Here is an 18,877-nt window from a genome sequence, read left to right as displayed (position 1 = left end):
GGCGTCCATTTCCACCAGGTATGGGAGATCAGGGCGAGCGTGGCGTAAGATTGGGGCAGATGTGAATCCTGCTTTGAGTTCATTGAAAGCCTCCTCGGCTTCTGTTGTCCACTGGAACCTTTTGTTGCTTTTCCTTAGTAATGACGTGATGGGATGCACGATTTGTGAAAATCCTGGGATGAACCAGCGTTAGAAGTTTACAAAACCGAGCATACTTTGAACCCCCTTGAATGAATTTGGGGATGGCCAGATCAGGATAGCATCTACCTTGTGTACATCCATTCGGGCTGAGAATAAAGCCCAGGAATTCCACCTCGGAGACATGGAATGAGCACTTTTCGAGCTTGGCGTAGAGCTGGTGTTGACGGAGTTTCTCCAATACGGATCGGACGTGTTTAACGTGGTCCTGCTTTGATGCAGAATATACTAGGATATCATCGATGTACACTAGAGCACAGACATCAATAAATTCCCGTAGGACATCGTTCATGAAGTATTGAAATGCAGCAGGCGCGTTGCAAAGGCCAAAGGGCATTACTTGATATTCATACAAGCCGTATTTGGTGCGAAAAGCGGTTTTCCATTCGTCCCCCTGTTTTACGCGAACAAGGCGATATGCCACCCTCAGGTCTAGTTTTGTGTAGAGTTGGGCATCTTTGACTTGATCAAGCAATTCAGGGATCAGTGGAAGGGGGTAGCGATTGTTTACGGTAATCTGGTTCAGTGCACAATAGTCTGCATGTTCTCAAGTCCCCCTCCTTTTTCGGTATGAAGAATAGAGGACTGGCTGCTGGAGACTTCGAGGGACGGATGAACCCGTTGGCCAGGTATTGGTCAAGATAGGCCTTCAGGTGCTAGTTTTCTGGTTCCGTGAGTGCATAAATTCGCCCACAAGGGATTTGTGCGCTGGGTATCAGGTCGATTTGGCAATCGTATGGTCTATGCGGTGGCAGGGTATTAGCCTGTTCTTTCTGAAAGACATCTTGAAAGTCCTGGTATTCACTTTGTAGGGTGCCGATTGCCACAGTCGCAAGCGTGGAGGTTCTGGTGTCTATTGGTTGTTTCTCTTGGCGATAAAATGTGTGGGCGCAAGTCTCGGGAAAGGCCAATTCTTTTGCTCGCCAATTGATTCGAGGATTGTGAGCTACCAACCATGGCATTCCCAAAATCAACCGGAACTCTGGTGCCTTAATGAGGTTGAAAACGATAGATTCTTGGTGTCTATCCTGGCACAGAAGGGTTAAAGCTGCAGTGCATTGGGATACTAGACCAGAAGCTATTTCCGTGCCGTCGACAGTGGTAACAGTGTCGGTGGTTGATTTAGGGCGTAACGGAAGCCCCATCTTTGCCGCAAGATCCTGGTCGATGTAATTCCCAACGGCTCCGCTGTCAATGTACGCTCTTACTGCGTGAATCCGAGATGGTTGTTGGTGATTGATCAAGACCACAGATAGTGCAAAATGGGAGGTCTGTAGTTCACTTTCTTCGCTCGACAAGTGGACCCCGACACTTGCCGGGCTGTGGAGTTTTCCGTTTCCTTGATGGTATCTTCCATGTCCGTGGCCCCTACCGTCCTCCTCGGTGGCTTCACAGGGCACTCTTTAAGGAAATGACCTGACCTTCCACAGTCCAGACATAACTGCTGCTATCTCCTTTTATCCCTTTCCGCTTTAGTCAAGGGGGATCTGACCCCCCCGATTTGCATTGGTTCTCGTGAACCTTCCGTTGTTCGGGCAGTATTGTCCTTTGAACGCACATACATAGGGCGAGGGTCCGGTCTGGTTCGATCTGCTCTTCGGTCCTGCAACCTATGATCCAGTTGAACAACAAGGTCAGTTAATTCTGAGCGGTCTTTCGGGGGGTTCACGACTTGTGCGAGAACATCCTTGAGCTCCCACCCGCAACCCCTGATGAAATAATGTGGTTCTCTTCTCCACTGGCCATTCTGCTTCAACTACGAGTCTAATGAACGTGGCTATGTATGTTAATAGGTCTTGATTCCCTTGGCGTAGGGACAGAAGTTGGTTGTCTAATGCCTGCCCATGAGTACGACGGGTGAACAGCTTTTCCATCTCCTGCTGAAAGTCCCTGAAGTCATGCAGCAAAGGATCGTCTTGGGCCACAAAGGGTACAGACCAGTCCGCGGCGCTACCACTCAGGTAGGATAGCACAAAAGCGACCCGTGATTGGTCATTCGGAAAGGCACCTGGCCTACAAAGGAAGTGCAGGCGGCACTGGTTCATGAACGTTGCAAACCTCTTGGGCTCCCCCGTAAATCGTTCGGGTGGGGCCAAGGGAACTGCCCCAGGAAGGGTTATCTGAACGGGATTGGCTGATGGCGCTGGCATCGAGGGCACGCTTCCCGGCAATGGTGCATGCCCTGCTTGTGACTGGAGACGTTGCCGTCTTAAATCATCAGTGCGTTCTTTGGCTACTATCAGCTCTCTCCTCAGGATGTTGGTTTCCTGCCTGGCTGCATGTACTTCGGAACGTAGCTGACCCAACATGTGGGCTAACTGGTCAGTTTCTGACGTTTCCATGACGCCCAGATGGATTTTGATGTGAGTCTTTGCGTTCTGTAACGCTCACCTGGAATCCACGGGGACGTCACTCAGCCTGTTCTGACCTCTTATGACCTCAAACCCTTCCCTGGAGGCTATTCGACTGGAGACTGGGGCTGAAACACAGGATTGGTAGAGTTTAACTCCCTATTGTCTCTGTGTGCTTGAACCCCTTCTTACCCGGGGTCCAACCCTTCCCTTTGATCCACAGCTCACCTTGTTTTCTTGGATAGTGTGCTCTCCGTCCTGCTTTCAGCGCAGGGGCGCGTTGATTGATGCAGGCTCGTTGCTGCCTAGTTACTTCACTGGCAAGAGTCCGACAGGTAAGTATAATGAGTCTTTTGAACAGTTCTCTAACTTCGTACCTTTCCTTCGTTAGATGATGGCCGGCGTCCGGGGATGGCGGCGTGCTTCTGAGATGAGTAGCGCTGAAGGTGAGTGAGAGTGAGAGTGCGATGCACCCCTATTTGCATTGAACTGAGTTCTTTTTCTGTGTCTTTTAGGTGCCGCGACGTTTTCAGCGTGGATGCCGGTTATAAAGAACAAATGCAGTGGGTAAGCGCGGTATGTGGCGCCTCTAGATGTTTCCACACTAACCTGGAGTGTCTTTTCCTTCTTGCAGATGGATGAGAAGTTCCGGACACAGAGTTCCCCCTGAGCGGCTGGGATTCAGGTAAGCGTTTGAAGCTTGTACAGTATTTAAAAATAAGCGAAGATTTGCAGAATGCTTACTAATGCCTTTATTCTGTTCTTTTCCCTTTTCCTTAGGAAGCAGCGTGCCGGGATGGGAATGACACCGCCGAAGATGCCCGCAGAACAGAAGGAGCGATGAATGATGGGCAGAAGCGCCGCAAGGTAAGGCTGTTCCTACCGGTGTTCTTGTTCTTGCAGGAGCTGAGCACAGAAGAAAGATGCAGGCCTATTGGAGACCGATCCGAAAACAGCGAGTGTCACGCTGCTGGTGCAGAAAACGCAAAGCATGTTTCTCAGCCTGGGTGTGGCTCAAATATTCTCTGGGTATCCCAGGTGTCTCTGGGCTGAACCACACCCAAAAGACTAGACCGCACATGCCGTTCTGGGAACCGAAATATGTGGGGGCATCCATCTTGTCCCCATCAATGCACTACAAGTCCAATCCCCAATGTTATCCTATGGGAGTGAGTGACTCTGGTGCCACAGGTGCCAAGTCTGACTCCAAGTGGGTCTTTGGAGGGATGGAGAGGCCCTTGAGGGCCATGTAGGTGATTGTGGCCTGGCTCCAGCCTGACATCTTGGAGGGCTGGGGACATGAGGGGCAGGAATCATGACAGGCTTCTATAGCCTTAACAGGTGTGTCTTGGGATGGCTTCTGGTAATGTGATCTGAGTTCTTTTAATTCTTCAAGGGGGCTTCAACCCTACTGTGCTTCCATTTGTTTTCTATATAAAAAGTTCCCTTGTTCCACAAATAATAATTTCTTTCCTGCTTCATCTTTGAATCTTGCAATGTCTCTTTATAAATCTCTGTGCTTTTCTGGAAGTATGTTGGATGACTTTCATGGTGTTCCTGGGTTTAATTTATTCCTCTTTAATATGAGAGGTTTGATTGTTCCTTGGCAGTCTCTACTCTCTTTCCAATACTGAAATACTGGGATGAGTATGGTTGGTCTCTAGGTAATCTTCACTGTCTTTCCAATAGTTACTTGTAGTGGGGCGAGTATGATTAGTCCCTTGGTAATCTTCACTCTCTTTACAATAGTTACTTGTACTGGGATGAGTATGATTAGACCTTGGTAATCTTCACTCTTTCCAATAGTTACTTTGTACTGGGACGAGTAGGAATGAAACTCCGACATTAGTTATCCATGTTACATTTATTGAAAATAAAAGGGTTGGGAAAAGGCCTCTCTGACCCTGCTCTAAGAGGAATTTCCCCACCTAAAACCAAAACGAAGGATCTGTCTGTGTCATTTGTCGGGATGTCAAAATCAAAACTGTCCTTGTGTCCAAAAATTCTATTCTGGCCCGCACACTATGAACTAAACAATAAGGTGAAGGGTGATAGAAAAAGAGTTTGTAAAATGGAGAATAAATGGATACAAACTCAAAAGTTCTCCAAGGATAAAGAGTCCTTGTTTGAGAGGGTGATACCCTTCCCCTGTATTCCTCTTTAATACAAACAATTCTTCCTACAACAGTTCCTTGTGTCTTTTTGGGCCCACAAAAGCACTGTCATAAATAAAGCTGTTTTGCCTTGTAATTCTGTTTCTTTCATAATTCCCGGTTTTCCTTTCTGCCAGGACTTTGTTCCTTCTTGTCTGATCAAAACAGTTCTATCATTCTTTCTTATCATTTCTTGTATCCATACATTTGCAATTGCTTGGTATACTCTCCTGCCAGGACTAATTCACATAATTTTAATTGTCTGGTGCACTCTCCTGCCAGGGCTTCTTATATTCACACAATGTTTCTCTCCACCTCCACAGTTGGAATTTCCCTTTGTTACATAATATATTCTCTTAATATATTATCTGATTCAGGTTTCCCATGTATTTGAATTGCATACATTCACATACTGATAGGGGTTGTGTTTGCAATTCACTTTTTCGCTTCACAATTAGTCTCTTTGCTTTTTCTCTTTCTTCCATTTTGTTTGCTATTGTTCTTGTTTGGCATGCTCACTGATACTCCCCGTGGTCCCCACTATCCTTGGGTTGACTCACCAGCACTTGCTGGCGTTTTCGGGGTTGTTCGCGGTCAACCGCAAAGGCAAAGGCTTCAGCACACCCACTTCGCTTCAGGCTTCAGTAGGTAAGGTACTGCTTTGCCTGGTCAGCGAACGCCCAGGAGTCTTCCTCCAGCTCCTGTCATTTCTGCAGCGCTTCCCAGCCTTGCAGCATCTCCCTTCTTCCTGAATGGTGAGCCACGCGGCTCCACCACACCGGTCTGCTTCTCCGAATCTCGAGACTCGCAGAGAGGTGAACTGTTCTCTTTGCACAGTAGCAGCCTCTATCACTTTGCCTCCATCCTTTAAATTTCCCAGGCCCAGGTGTTTTTGGAAAACAAGTAGAGCGCTCATTGGGCCTGTAGCCCTATCCGCTCTGCACTGCTCTTTCCATCTTCCTTATCCCAGTATTCGGGTGATTCTGGGAAAAAGTCCATTGTTGATGGGTGGGGAAAAAGTCTTGGATAACCGGTTTCAATAGTTCCAAATGGCAAATCATTTCTAGATGATGTACAACTAGAACCATAGAAGGCGGTCTTGTAATTTCCACAAAGTAGACTAGAGTTATGTGAGGGGTCAGAAATGTACGGCAGTCACCTTTTGTAAAGAGTTTTCAACTTCTGCCATTTTATTAAATTAAACAGATTGAATGAACGCCTCACTATCCCTACCTGAACGACGATTTCCCTGCCTAAAGTAAACTAAAAGGGAACATTCTAACCAAGAGATCTCTAACCCTTGCACTTAAACAACAATCAAAGCAAAAAGGTATCATATAGCAACTCAATTCAACAAATGTATACAACATATAACCGGTTCATAGTATGATCAATGTCTCTTGTCATGGACTGGGCAAACTCCCCTTTCCAAAATTCAAAGGAAAACAAGGACATCTAATTTTAACACGCATTTTCGCTATTTGACTCAAGTAACTTGTCAAAGTCAAAAGCTCGCACTCATCCTGGTATAAGAGCTCCTTCACATCTTTGGGTAGAATGGTCTGCTTCAAGAATAACTATAGGAAGAATTGTAACTTTTCCTCAATCAGCTTTCACAGTTCTTCCCCAAATGTTACAACTCGATATGTTGTTTTCCAATAGTAGCACTCTTCACCACTTGCACCTTCTATTACCTGGTGTAACCTTTCACCAGGTTCTTTTGGACAATCACCTCTTGTTCTAGGGGGTCTACTCGCCTGCCCACCTACTTCTTCAGAACCAAAACAGATATGTGCATCAATAGTAACTTTCAGAGTAGAATAACAACAAATTCAGTGGTCTTCTTTAGCATAAGCATGTTAACAGCTTTCAGGGAATAGAACATTCACACTGATCCTTATCAGGAACTCTCCACAAACGATGCTCATCTCCATCTGGATAACCACCTCCAGAAGGGCAGCCTATTTGCCACCTTCCTTTCCCTACTGCATCAATACTGAAAATAATGTTCACGATGAAGGGCCTCATTACGACCCTGGTTGTACGAGGTTAACGGCGCCGTAAAAGGTGCCGGCACCGTTTACCCCGTACCGCCTCAATACAAGGTCCCCTCGCGGGACCCAGGAAGTAACGCCTGGTCAAACCAGGCATGCTTACAGGGTCCCGCGAAGGTAAGAGGGAGCAAACAACTGGCCAACTCGTAATGGCCCGTTGTTTGCTCCCTCTCCCATTCCCATTCAGCCCTATAGGGGCTGAAATGGGAATGGGGAAGGACCGGTTCCGGGTCCTTGGAGGGAGGAATTACCTGGCCTTCCGAACTCAGAATGGCCCAGTAATTCCTCATTCTGTGGACCCGGACACGATTTCGGCGGCAGCCATGCCGCCAATAGCGGCATGGCTACCGCCGAGGTCGTAATGAGGCCCAAAGTCTTTTCCTGCTTCTATTTTGATTGTAGCAATGTGAATCTACATCAACCACAATAATGGGTATCCCCAAACCTGAGTGGCAATCTTTACAACTTTGGGGCTTCCTAACCTTCCCCTCTTGTGTTTGGCAACCTTTATTGGACTGATTTTGCCAGTTTCTCAAGGTCTCTTGGCTTGGTTATTGGTGGAATTCCTGGGTTTCTAATAAGACCGCCCAATCAGGTTATTGGTGTGTGCCCAAACTCACACTTTCATTTCTAGACTTCATTTGGTTTAATATCGGCCACTTTTGCAAGTCTGCAACAGTCCGGTATTCATAAGATTTATTAGCTTGCCTTTGTAAATTTGCAAAAGTTTGGTATTTGTGATGCTTATTAGCTTGTTTTCGTACGTTAACAACAGTTCGGTATTGGGAACATTGCTTATTCTGTTTTTCACTTACTCAGGTGTACGCCTGCCTGGGCTGAAAATGCGATCTGCAGCGGAGCACCCCGGAGTCACTCGCTTTGCTTAGACTTACCGGGTAAATCTCTTCCAGGTGCTACTTTCCGTGTTCACGTGTCTGCTGACACTGTGCCTTCTCCCGACCAGGCGCACCCTCTCTCTTTGGCCGCCGCTGCACGCTGATTTGGAGTCGCTCTGACACCCGAGTGTCTATGGTGCAACCCTGCCACCTGAGACCTCGCGACTGCTCACACTACTCCTGTTTCCTGCTGCGAAAACTCTGCACGACGTAGTCTTTCTGGGTACGCTTTTCTCCCGCTGCGCAACATCTGCAGTTTGGGATGATAGAGGCACAGACCCTCTTAGGACTCGCAACGGTCCCAGCATCTTCTAACTCCTCTACTCCTGCCTCCCACAGCATAAACCGCCCACACTTCTGCTTCTCCTGCTTCCTTTCTATTACCTGCACCTGAGGGGGCCTTTTATGCCTTCCAGTGTCCCTCAGGTGTAGGTCATTCTTGTTAATTAGATGTTAGGAAAGATTTCCACGTATATGTACTTTTCCCTCCAGTTGTGAACCCCCCCAACATTTTGCTTTTGACTGACCATCCTAGCCTGACTTTTACCAGTGGAGCCCAGCCTTCTGCTGTACTCCGCTGGGCTTTTGCTCATCTTGTTAAGGGGAAACTGACATGCCCTTCAACCTGTCAGTACCGAGAGACTTTGTTTCACTTAGTCTTTCACTTTGTTGCCATTTATTGGCAACCTTTTATCAATGCACAATGTACCATCCAGTACAGGGCTTTGAGGTCTCTTTCATTTTTAAGGCCCTAGACAACCTCAATGGATTTTGGTGAATGTACAAGTGTGCCCAGGACAAAGCTGGTGGCAGCTGTTACTTTTAAAGCATTTTGACTCTTTTCAATGGTCCAAACCATGTTTACTGTGTTTGGCCCAGGACAGTGGCCAGTGCCTAAAATGGCAATGCCAAGGACTCCTTTGTTCTGTCCTTTGGCCATTTTGTACCTTTGTCTTCCCCAGGTCGAGCAGATCACAGCGCAAACGGAAGCTTTCACAGGATTCTGCATGCCTTCTGTGTGTGCGCCCAGGATGTGGGCTGGAGCTGCCTAGTTCCAATACACATCCTGGGTGCCAGGATGTCTGGTGTGCTGGAATGACTGGACCACCGTTGTCTGTTATTGGTCCACATCTGGAATGGTTGAATGTGAGCAGATCTCCCATTGGTTTCTCTTTGCTTTGGCACGAAGGAGATTTTGGATAAGAGAAGGCACTTTAGACCTATTACAGGTCGATCTTCTGAGTTCACACTGAACTTAGTAAAGGAGCCAAGTATCCTGAACTGAAGAAACAGATCCGTGGAACCACTGGTAACCCGCTGGAAGGTTTGGCACCCTGACCATGCTGTTGTCCCGTCTGAGACCCTGTTTCTCATCGATCACAGAAGGCTTGCAAGGGTGCTTCGACCCCTTGGAGTAGTGGGACTAACTACCCTCAGCACCTCCTGCTTAACCTGCAAACAAGCCTCTTTCGGAAGTGTTTCTGGACTACCCAGTGAACTGACCTGCTCGTACGGGACCTTTGCTTTGGAATCACTGCCGTTTCGACTTGAAACTTTGGGAGCCGTAAACTCTTGGTAGAGGGCACTCTCCCACGAGTTTCATACACCTAGCATTCCTAGGTCTGGAATTAGGAGGGTCCGCCAGAATCCCAGCCTACGTGGTACCCGTGTCGCCCCGATGTGGTGACAAGCTTCATCGGTGCATTGCTGCTGTGCCCTAAAACGATCTGCAGTGGAACTGGCCTGATTCCTTCCCCAAAAGCAGAGAAAAGGCCACTGTCCCACCATGGACTGAGGTCCCGGAACAAAGCCCCTGAAAGCTGGAGGGATGCACAACTGCGGGACTCGAACCTGCGAGCGAACTGGACCTGACTGGCGAAGTTTGGTCTGGACTGCGTTGAGGGTCGGTGAGTACTTGCAACACTGACCGGGGGCCCCTGACGCATCCATAGACTTTTACACACGATTGTCCCCCAAAGGCCACTCACCCTTGTAAGGATAGTCTGAACTACCATCCTATTCCCGATTCCTGGAAATAGCTCTGCGCCCTTGTGGAGACCCTCCTCGAATAGTGGAACTTTATTCTTCATCACCTCACCCCCCCTTCCTGAGCCACTACAGCCACTTGAAGAGACCTGTTTTGTACTTCAATGCACGATCGAGCACTGATGCGCTAAATGTACTTTTGAGCACAAGGATCCACACTTTGTAAGGACTGAAGTGCCTATTAGTTAGGGTTTGGGTTGCTGAAGAATTGCCGAAAGTATATATGCACTGTCTGACCCCCTTCTGTTACTGGTTGTGGATCCATACTTGTTCGAATATTACTTTAGGACAACAGTTACTGTATATATGTTCCTTAGTATATGGTTATGTTAGCATTGTTAATATTGCTGTGGTTTCATCTTGTGTATGATTTAAATGGCCTTTAGTAAATTTATATGTATTTTTGATATATACACCTGATTGAAAGTAATTTGTGGTGTCGTTTGCTGTGTGTGCTCATTGTGGACTTCGATTACCCTCACCCCTCCTGAGACCTAGTCTTGACTGCCGCCAATGCTACCTTGATTGGTATGGCTTTTCCAGAAGGTTACCCTGTTCCAAGAAACTAGGCTGGCCTTCTGTACCTCTGCCCACCAGGTCAGGTTCAGAAATCCATCTTAACATTAGCTGACCACTTCTACATCTCTGTTCCTCTGCATCCCTCTTCCTTGTCCCAGTACTGAGGGAATTATGGGACTGGAAGTCCCTAATGAAAGTGCTGTTCTTAGCTTTTTCTACATTGCGATCTTGATTTCCACTTTCTACAATATTTAGGAAAGGGCTATTACAAGAGCCATTCATAAGGCAGGTTTGAGAAGAGGAATATGGCTCTTTTCCCTTAAAACGTCCATTATTATACAACTTCCTCTTATTAGGCCTTCGGGAGCTAGAGGAATTTATAACAGAATTCATTTCCTGGGTTATAACAGGATGTATTTTTACACCATAAGGTTCAGGGCTGAATTGGTTCCCATTCAGAAGGTCTACCATTGGAACAATAGAATTATGATGGCAACAAGCTGTTACATACTGTGGTATTGGTAGGATGTCCTCTGGAAAGGAGGTTGAATACCGTGTCTCATCCCATAGGTATCCCTCACTCTCCTGACCCTTTTCTTCTCCTGGGTGATCCTCCAGCAGTACACCACCCCCAATGTCAGGACCAGGAAGCTTCTGCCTTTCGCTGGCCACCCAGGAAGATACCTTATGTAGGGTTACAGTGAGGGATCCATAGGATTCTTCACAGTTGGAAGTTTGATCTACCTGATTTTGGGAAAGGTTTTTCTTATCCTCCTTTGTCAGGGATGACACTCTATTAAGAGTAGCACAAGACACCCAGAAAGGGTTTGGGTGGTTGTGCCAAAATAAAGTGGACAGATAAGTACACACACAGCAGAGAGGAAAGAGAACAAAGAGTAGGCCAGAGTAGCAAGGGAAAAAGGTACAGAATGAATTCCCTCTTGGGGTGTATGCAGATCTAGGAAAAGAGTATTCCACGAACCTTAGGAAATACTCTAGCCTTCTACACAGTTTGCTATAACAGAGGCCCACGCTGTTTGCTCATGGCTTGGAACAGCAGCTATGGGTGTCTGTAATATAGAAACAAAACAAGAGAAGGGGCAGAGGTTGACTGATGGGAACCAACAGACAAGCTCTGTACAAAAGGGTCTACAAACAGTACAAGAGAAGATACTACAGACAAATCCAGGAAAGGAGGTGATAGCAAACTAGCAGAAGGAAATGAAGGGAAAGTCGTGTAACAGGATAGGATAGCAGAGGACAGTAAGGAACAAGGTTGAGAGCTCAGAGGAGCAGGAAAGCAATGAGCAAGCCCACAGGAGCAGGGCTGTAAGTTAGAGAGCCCAGATGAAAAGGGCTTAGGGCAGCAGAGTAAAGCTGGCTGCACGGTAAGGAACCCAGAAGGGCCGGGCGGCAAGGAGTGGGCCCTGAGGGGCAGGGCCGCTGACCGTAGAAGGTAGCAGAGGACTGTAGCGGGCTGCTAGGCCGAGAACCCAGCGGAAAAAGATAGATAGTAGGCAGCGGAGCGTGATCAGCTGCAAAGTAGGAAGGCCAGAGGACAAGGGCCGTAGGCAACCGGAGTGAGGTAGGCTGCAGAGCAGGGAGCCCAAAGGACAAAGGCTGAAGGCAGCCGGAGTGAGGCAGGCTGCAGAGCAGGGAGTCCAGAGGACAAGGACTGAAGGCTGGAAAGCAGCAGAGCGTGATCAGCTGAAATGTAGAGAGCCCGCAGGGCAAGGGCGGAGGCTGGAAGGCAGCAGAGCGAGATCAGCTGCAATGTGGAGAGCCCAAAGGACCAGGGCTGTGAGGCAGGGAGCCTGGAAGGCAATGGCAGGAGGCAGCGAAGTGTAACAGGCTGCAAGGCAGGAAGCCCAGAGGAGCTGGACTGAGGTAGGGAGCCCAGAAGGCTAGGGCTGTAGGCAGCAGGGTGTAGCAAGCTGCAAGGCAGGAAGCCCAGAGGAGTTGGACTGAGGCAGGGAGCCCAGAAGCCTAGGGCTGTAGGCAGCAGGGTGTAGGAAGGTGCAAGGTAGGATCCAAGCAGGAGAGATGGTAATCAGCATACAAATATCCGTTGAAAGACGCGATAGGTGTAGGAAGGACTCTCAGATGCAAGAGGCTGAGCCACTGCAGGCAGCAGCCTTTATACTGCCTAGCCCAGCACAGAGGCAGGCTAATTGGTTGCACCTGGCTAAGCACACCTGCAGGCAATCGGCCACCTCCCTTTCTGTTCCTGGGCTGGTGGAAGCAGTGCAAGTCCCTAGGCCTTCTGGGGGGTGTAGTTCCTTTGATAACCAATAGGAGCAGCCAGGAATCGATGCTTGTAGCCAGGTGCATTGTGGTTTATGTAGTTTGTTGGAAAAAATAATAAAGCACCAAAGTCTCGCAAATGGGAAATAAAGTTCCCAAAGTAAATATAGATGGATCCAAGAGTCTGTTGTAAATAAATGATAAACAAATAGTCCATAATGAGGGTAAATGGATGCGCCCGTGGCGCAGGCGTGACAGTATGCCCCTCTCCAGGCCCCTCTCCAGGCTCCCCGAAGACCGACCTACAGGAAGAATGTCTGTCACACCGTACAAGAGTCTTAATCCAAAAAGGCACATCATGAAGCACCAGAAACGGGTTGCAAGGTGAGAGTCTTGAAAGACAGAGACAGTACCAATGTTTTGAACTTTTGATGTAGAAATCAGAATAGACGAAGTCTTTGGAACACAGACCCCAACTGTGTGTGCATAAAGAGAGGAACTGCGAAAAACTGCTGCAGGCTCCATGATAGATTTTGCTTTGACGGGCAACAGTATGGTGCTGGAAAGTGGAGCCATAGGTACAGCAGAGTTGGTAGCTTTAGGAAGGTTTTCCAAGACATCCGGAGCAGCCATGACAACGTTAGGGTGAGCCGCAGAGAGTTCAGGAGTCACAGCGGTGGTTTTCCCATGATTAGTAGACAGTTCAGAGGTTACAGCAGCAGTGAGATCTTGAATGGCTGTGGAGAGTATCAAGGCTGTAGCAACTGGGTGTGTGGGTGCCATGAGAGAACCAGCAGGCTGGAACGCACCTGAGACTGGTAGAGTAGAGTCTGGCAGTCTTAGTGCTATAGATACACCAGCAGGAACAACTGGAACAGTAGTCTTAACAGGGAAACCCTTCGCTGACTTTGCAGCAGTTAGCATGGCGGATGAGGGATCAGGAAGAGAAAGTGCTGCGGGATCAGGTTGTGTAGCAGAGGATTCTGCTGCAGCGAGTACAGCTGCGAAGGAAGTAGAAATCTGGGCATCGGGAGCATCAGAAATAGCGGTAGCTTCAGGAATCACAGTAGCTATAGCAACCTCAAGATTCGCAGCAGGGACTTCAGGTGTCTCAAATGTGGCAGGGAGTTTAGGAGCCATAGCAGCAGGAAGATCATGAATTGCAGTTGGAAGTTTGGGTGCTGTAGCAGCTACAGACAGTTCAGGTGTTGCAACCGCTGGTAGATCGGGTACCACAACCACTGGCGATTCAGGGGGTATCGAAGAAACTGAAGATGTTGATTGCTCAAGAGTGTTGTCTGATAGCACAGCCACACTTTGGCAAGCCCCGCTTGCCAACTCAGCATGCTCGGTGTGAACTGTGCCAGTCTCTTCAGCTGCCGTTGTCATTTCAGAAGAGGTTGTAAGTGTGAGTACTGGACAATAGGCAAGGGTGAGGGCGGAACCATCCTTTGACTCAGAGGGATCTCCAATTAGAAGACCACCCTTGTTTTGTGGTGTTATGGCTGTGTGAGTGATTTGAACCACCGGAGGAGTTAATTCTTTTCTGTCAGTACAACAACCTGAGTTACTGTGACTGGAAGATGAAAGAGCTGTGTCAGTCTTTAGAAGGGATACATATGCTGCATTTAGGTCTTCCATCTGCTTGGTATAAGTCTGTATACTTTTCTGCGTGGCAATTCCAGGCCTTATCATGTCCATCTCTAAAGATAAGATGTCAGGTGTTGGACATAGTGTCAGATGGTCTGGTAACTCGTGTCCCTTCATAAGATTCTGATAATACAAATAAACAAAGTCATCATAGAGGTCTTCGGTCTTTCTTTTAAGGCGTAGGAGTTGTTCTTGTAGCAGGTAAGTATCATTTGTTTGATCTAAAGCTTCAGAAGCTGGTGTGGTAGAAAATTCGGTTGCAGCAATGGGAAGACTGACCTTAGGGTTATTGTGGTTAGTAGATACTGTGGAAGCATTTAGACAACCGATGGTTAGTATAGGTCTTTTGTACCCAGGACCAGATGCACAAACCTCAGGATAATGACTGCCTTGTCCTGTCAAATAAGGTTTTCCAGCATTCTGGGGGGCTTGCCAAGCTGATCTTGCGCATATCACTCTGGCAACAGCGTATTCTGGTTTAGAGTCCCCCACAATGAGTGATATATCCTTAGCTGTTGCGGTGTTAGAAGGCTTGTCAGAAGACGCAGGAAAGTTTTTCACTGTTTGGTCTAACAAGATCTGCAAGAATTCATTTTCTTGCTGTAGCTCTGCAACAGATAAGGACTGCGGATCATAGTCGCAAATGTCATAATAATTGTACATGGAAGAAGGGTCAGCTAGCCAGTGAGTATAGTACCGTGCTTGTAAATCTTTGTTTAATAAGGCGAGACTGTCCTTTAGACTAAGGTTCTTGTTTGCTGTCTTTAGGGAAACCATAGGTTTATGCAAAGGTTTCTTAACTCGAAAGGAAAGCATCTTTGGTCTGTGTGTGCCTTTCCGGCCTATGGAACAAGACATTTTTGGCTCTTGCATTCTGTCAGGGATGACACTCTATTAAGAGTAGCACAAGACACCCAGAAAGGGTTTGGGTGGTTGTGCCAAAATAAAGTGGACAGATAAGTACACACACAGCAGAGAGGAAAGAGAACAAAGAGTAGGCCAGAGTAGCAAGGGAAAAAGGTACAGAATGAATTCCCTCTTGGGGTGTATGCAGATCTAGGAAAAGAGTATTCCACGAACCTTAGGAAATACTCTAGCCTTCTACACAGTTTGCTATAACAGAGGCCCACGCTGTTTGCTCATGGCTTGGAACAGCAGCTATGGGTGTCTGTAATGTAGAAACGAAACAAGGGAAGGGGCAGAGGTTGACTGATGGGAACCAACAGACAAGCTCTGTACAAAAGGGTCTACAAACAGTACAAGAGAAGATACTACAGACAAATCCAGGAAAGGAGGTGATAGCAAACTAGCAGAAGGAAATGAAGGGAAAGTCGTGTAACAGGATAGGATAGCAGAGGACAGTAAGGAACAAGGTTGAGAGCTCAGAGGAGCAGGAAAGCAATGAGCAAGCCCACAGGAGCAGGGCTGTAAGTTAGAGAGCCCAGATAAAAAGGGCTTAGGGCAGCAGAGTAAAGCTGGCTGCACGGTAAGGAACCCAGAAGGGCCGGGCGGCAAGGAGTGGGCCCTGAGGGGCAGGGCCGCTGACCGTAGAAGGTAGCAGAGGACTGTAGCGGGCTGCTAGGCCGAGAACCCAGCGGAAAAAGATAGGTAGTAGGCAGCGGAGCGTGATAAGCTGCAAAGTAGGAAGGCCAGAGGACAAGGGCCGTAGGCAACCGGAGTGAGTTAGGCTGCAGAGCAGGGAGCCCAAAGGACAAAGGCTGAAGGCAGCCGGAGTGAGGCAGGCTGCAGAGCAGGGAGCCCAGAGGACAAGGACTGAAGGCTGGAAAGCAGCAGAGCGTGATCAGCTGAAATGTAGAGAGCCCGCAGGGCAATGGCGGAGGCTGGAAGGCAGCAGAGCGAGATCAGCTGCAATGTGGAGAGCCCAAAGGACCAGGGCTGTGAGGCAGGGAGCCTGGAAGGCAATGGCAGGAGGCAGCGAAGTGTAACAGGCTGGACTGTAGGCAGCAGGGTGTAGCAAGCTGCAAGGCAGGAAGCCCAGAGGAGCTGGACTGAGGCAGGGAGCCCAGAAGCCTAGGGCTGTAGGCAGCAGGGTGTAGCAAGCTGCAAGGTAGGATCCAAGCAGGAGAGATGGTAAACAGCATACAAAGATCCGTAGAAAGACGCGAAAGGTGGAGGAAGGACTCTCAGATGCAAGAGACTGAGCCACTGCAGGCAGAAGCCTTTATACTGCCTAGCCCAGCACAGAGGCAGGCTAATTGGTTGCACCTGGCTAAGCACACCTGCAGGCAATCGGCCACCTCCCTTTCTGTTCCTGGGCTGGTGGAAGCAGGGCAAGTCCCTAGGGCTTCTGGGGGGTGTAGTTCCTTTGATAAACAATAGGAGCAGCCAGAAATCGATGCTTGTAGCCAGGTGCATTGTGGTATACATAGTTTGTTGGAAAAAATAATAAAGCACCAAAGTCTCGCAAATGGGAAATAAAGTTCCCAATGTAAATATAGATGGATCCAAGAGTCTGTTGTAAATAAATGATAAACAAATAGTCCATAATGAGCGTAAATGGATGCGCCCGTGGCACAGGCGTGACATCCTTAGGGGGAGGTGTGGTTGTATTGCAATAGGCCATGAGGTTATTGGATATGAGAGGATTGTCTTCAAAGGCAAATGGAGAAATACCATGTTTCATCCAATGAAGCCATGACATCTCCTCAGAGGTTGTCTCCTCCCATGTGATCCTCCCGCATATAGCCACCCTGAGGGTCAGGATCAGGCAGAGGCTGCCATCCCCTGGCCACGTGAGAGGAGGTCACGACTGTTGGATCAGTGATGTCTCCATTGGATTCATCACATACCCTTCCCTTAATGCTGCTGGTTCTCTCAGTACCTATTGGAAAATGGCAAAGGAAGTCTAGATTGCCCTGTTCTCTTCCTTTTCTGTGTTCCACTGTAAAACCATAGGTCTGCAAGTCACGGAACCAACGCATGATTTGTGCATTGGTGTCTTTGCGGAGGCTCATCCATGTTAATGGAGCGTTATCTGTGACCAGTCTAAACTTCCCACTAGTCAGATAACAGTTAAAGTAGGTTATTGCCCACTTTATTGCCAGGGCCTCCAATTCAATAGTGACATAGTTCTTTTCCCGTGGAAATAACTTTCGAATGAATTGTGTCCTCCCACGTATTCCTCATCTTATGATAAATCGTTATCTCCAGCTTTGCTGCTTCGGAAAAAAGATTTCTCGGAAGAGGGCGCTGTGCTCGAGGTCGTGGCGTCGATTGTCCCTCGACAGACTCCGTACTCTGTCGACGTCACTGATGGTATAAATAGCTCGAGCCGCGCCTGTTGCTTCAGTTCCGTTTTTCCGATCGCTTCGCTATCGAGAACAGCACGCTTGAGATTTCTGTGAAGAAAATGTTGTCTTCTTCGACTCCTTCGACACCCAAGACTGGGTTCAAGAAGTGTGTAGATTGTGGATTGAAAATGTCGATCACGGATCCCCACCGAGTTTGTCTGGTGTCTCGGTTCCAGTCACCGGACAGACGACTGTGGTTCCTGCCAATCCATGACCGAGAAAGCTCTTCGTGAGAGGAGAGGTAAACTGTCGGTGGGGAGGGAAGCCTTTAAGAAGGCTACGTCCAAAAAACATACGTAATCGACTGATTCGAAGGAATCGAATCGCCATAGGCATTCAAAGAGATCTCGATCTAGGAGTAGATCGAGACACTCTTCTTCCTCGTCCAAACAAATTGAAGAGGAGACATAGATCTCCCTCATCATCATCTTCCAAGTCGACTGAAGAAATTCGATGTCCGACAAAATCGGATTCTCCCAGAAAATGGGAAGAATTTCGTAAAAAGATGATGGAGGTATTTGAGAATGCGGCCTGACCCCCTCGAATGAACCTCGGAAAAGCCATACCCCTAAGGCCGCTACATTGGACGACAAAGGGACGTCTAAGACTACCTTGGTAAAAACCGGTAGTGTCGAGGATACTCGAAAAACTCGACTCGACGACAAGTCGTCGAGGACTCTTCGAGAGTCGAGCACCTCTCCGGTGCCATATAAAAAAACATAAGTCGTCGAAGGCTTCGATGACTTCATCGACGTCGACCGTTTCGGCATCGAAACAAAAAATAACCTCGACGCCTGTATCGAAGTCATCTTCGAAGTCATCGAAGATTCATTCGACAAGCTCGAAGGATTTTTCCATTCCTTCGATGCGTATGGTAGAGGAAGAAAGAAGATTTACTCCGTTGCCCAGGTCAGACTTTTTTAAGTCCATGTCCTCAATTTATCAGGAATCTGGCTCGGAGGAAGAGGAAGTCACTCCCTTTGGAGTTTCATATGGCACAAAACAAGTTCCTGAGGAACTCATTGATCAAGAGTCCAAAATGAGAGACCTGAGTGACACTCTACGTTCTGCCAGTGGAATTGACACCTCCCCAGAATTAGAGTTTGCTAGACCTGATCCTGCAGAACATGCAGACTCAGGGTACAGGAGTCTTATGACCAGAGTAATTGAGTATATGGGTTGGGGTAACACTTCACCCGTTTTTGAACAAGATGACATGATGGATATAATTGTCAGAGGTCCTCAAAAAGATCCAGTTCTCCCCTTTCACAGGGCTCTTCAGAGGAGGGTGGAGAAAAACTGGGAAAAGCCTGAGAGCATTGCTGCTGCAGATAGTAATTTCCCCAAGAAATACAGACCAGCTGGTACGGATCCTGAATACTTAAACAGGCATCCGACTCCAGAAAGTTTAGTTATTCAGGCAGCATCCACATCAAAGCAAAGTGCATATCCCAC

Source organism: Ambystoma mexicanum, chromosome 14 (assembly GCF_040938575.1).
Source record: "Ambystoma mexicanum isolate Mex_15411 chromosome 14, UKY_AmexF1_1, whole genome shotgun sequence".
NCBI classification, from domain to species: Eukaryota; Metazoa; Chordata; class Amphibia; order Caudata; family Ambystomatidae; genus Ambystoma; species Ambystoma mexicanum.
Note: the sequence above shows the minus strand (reverse complement) of the source record.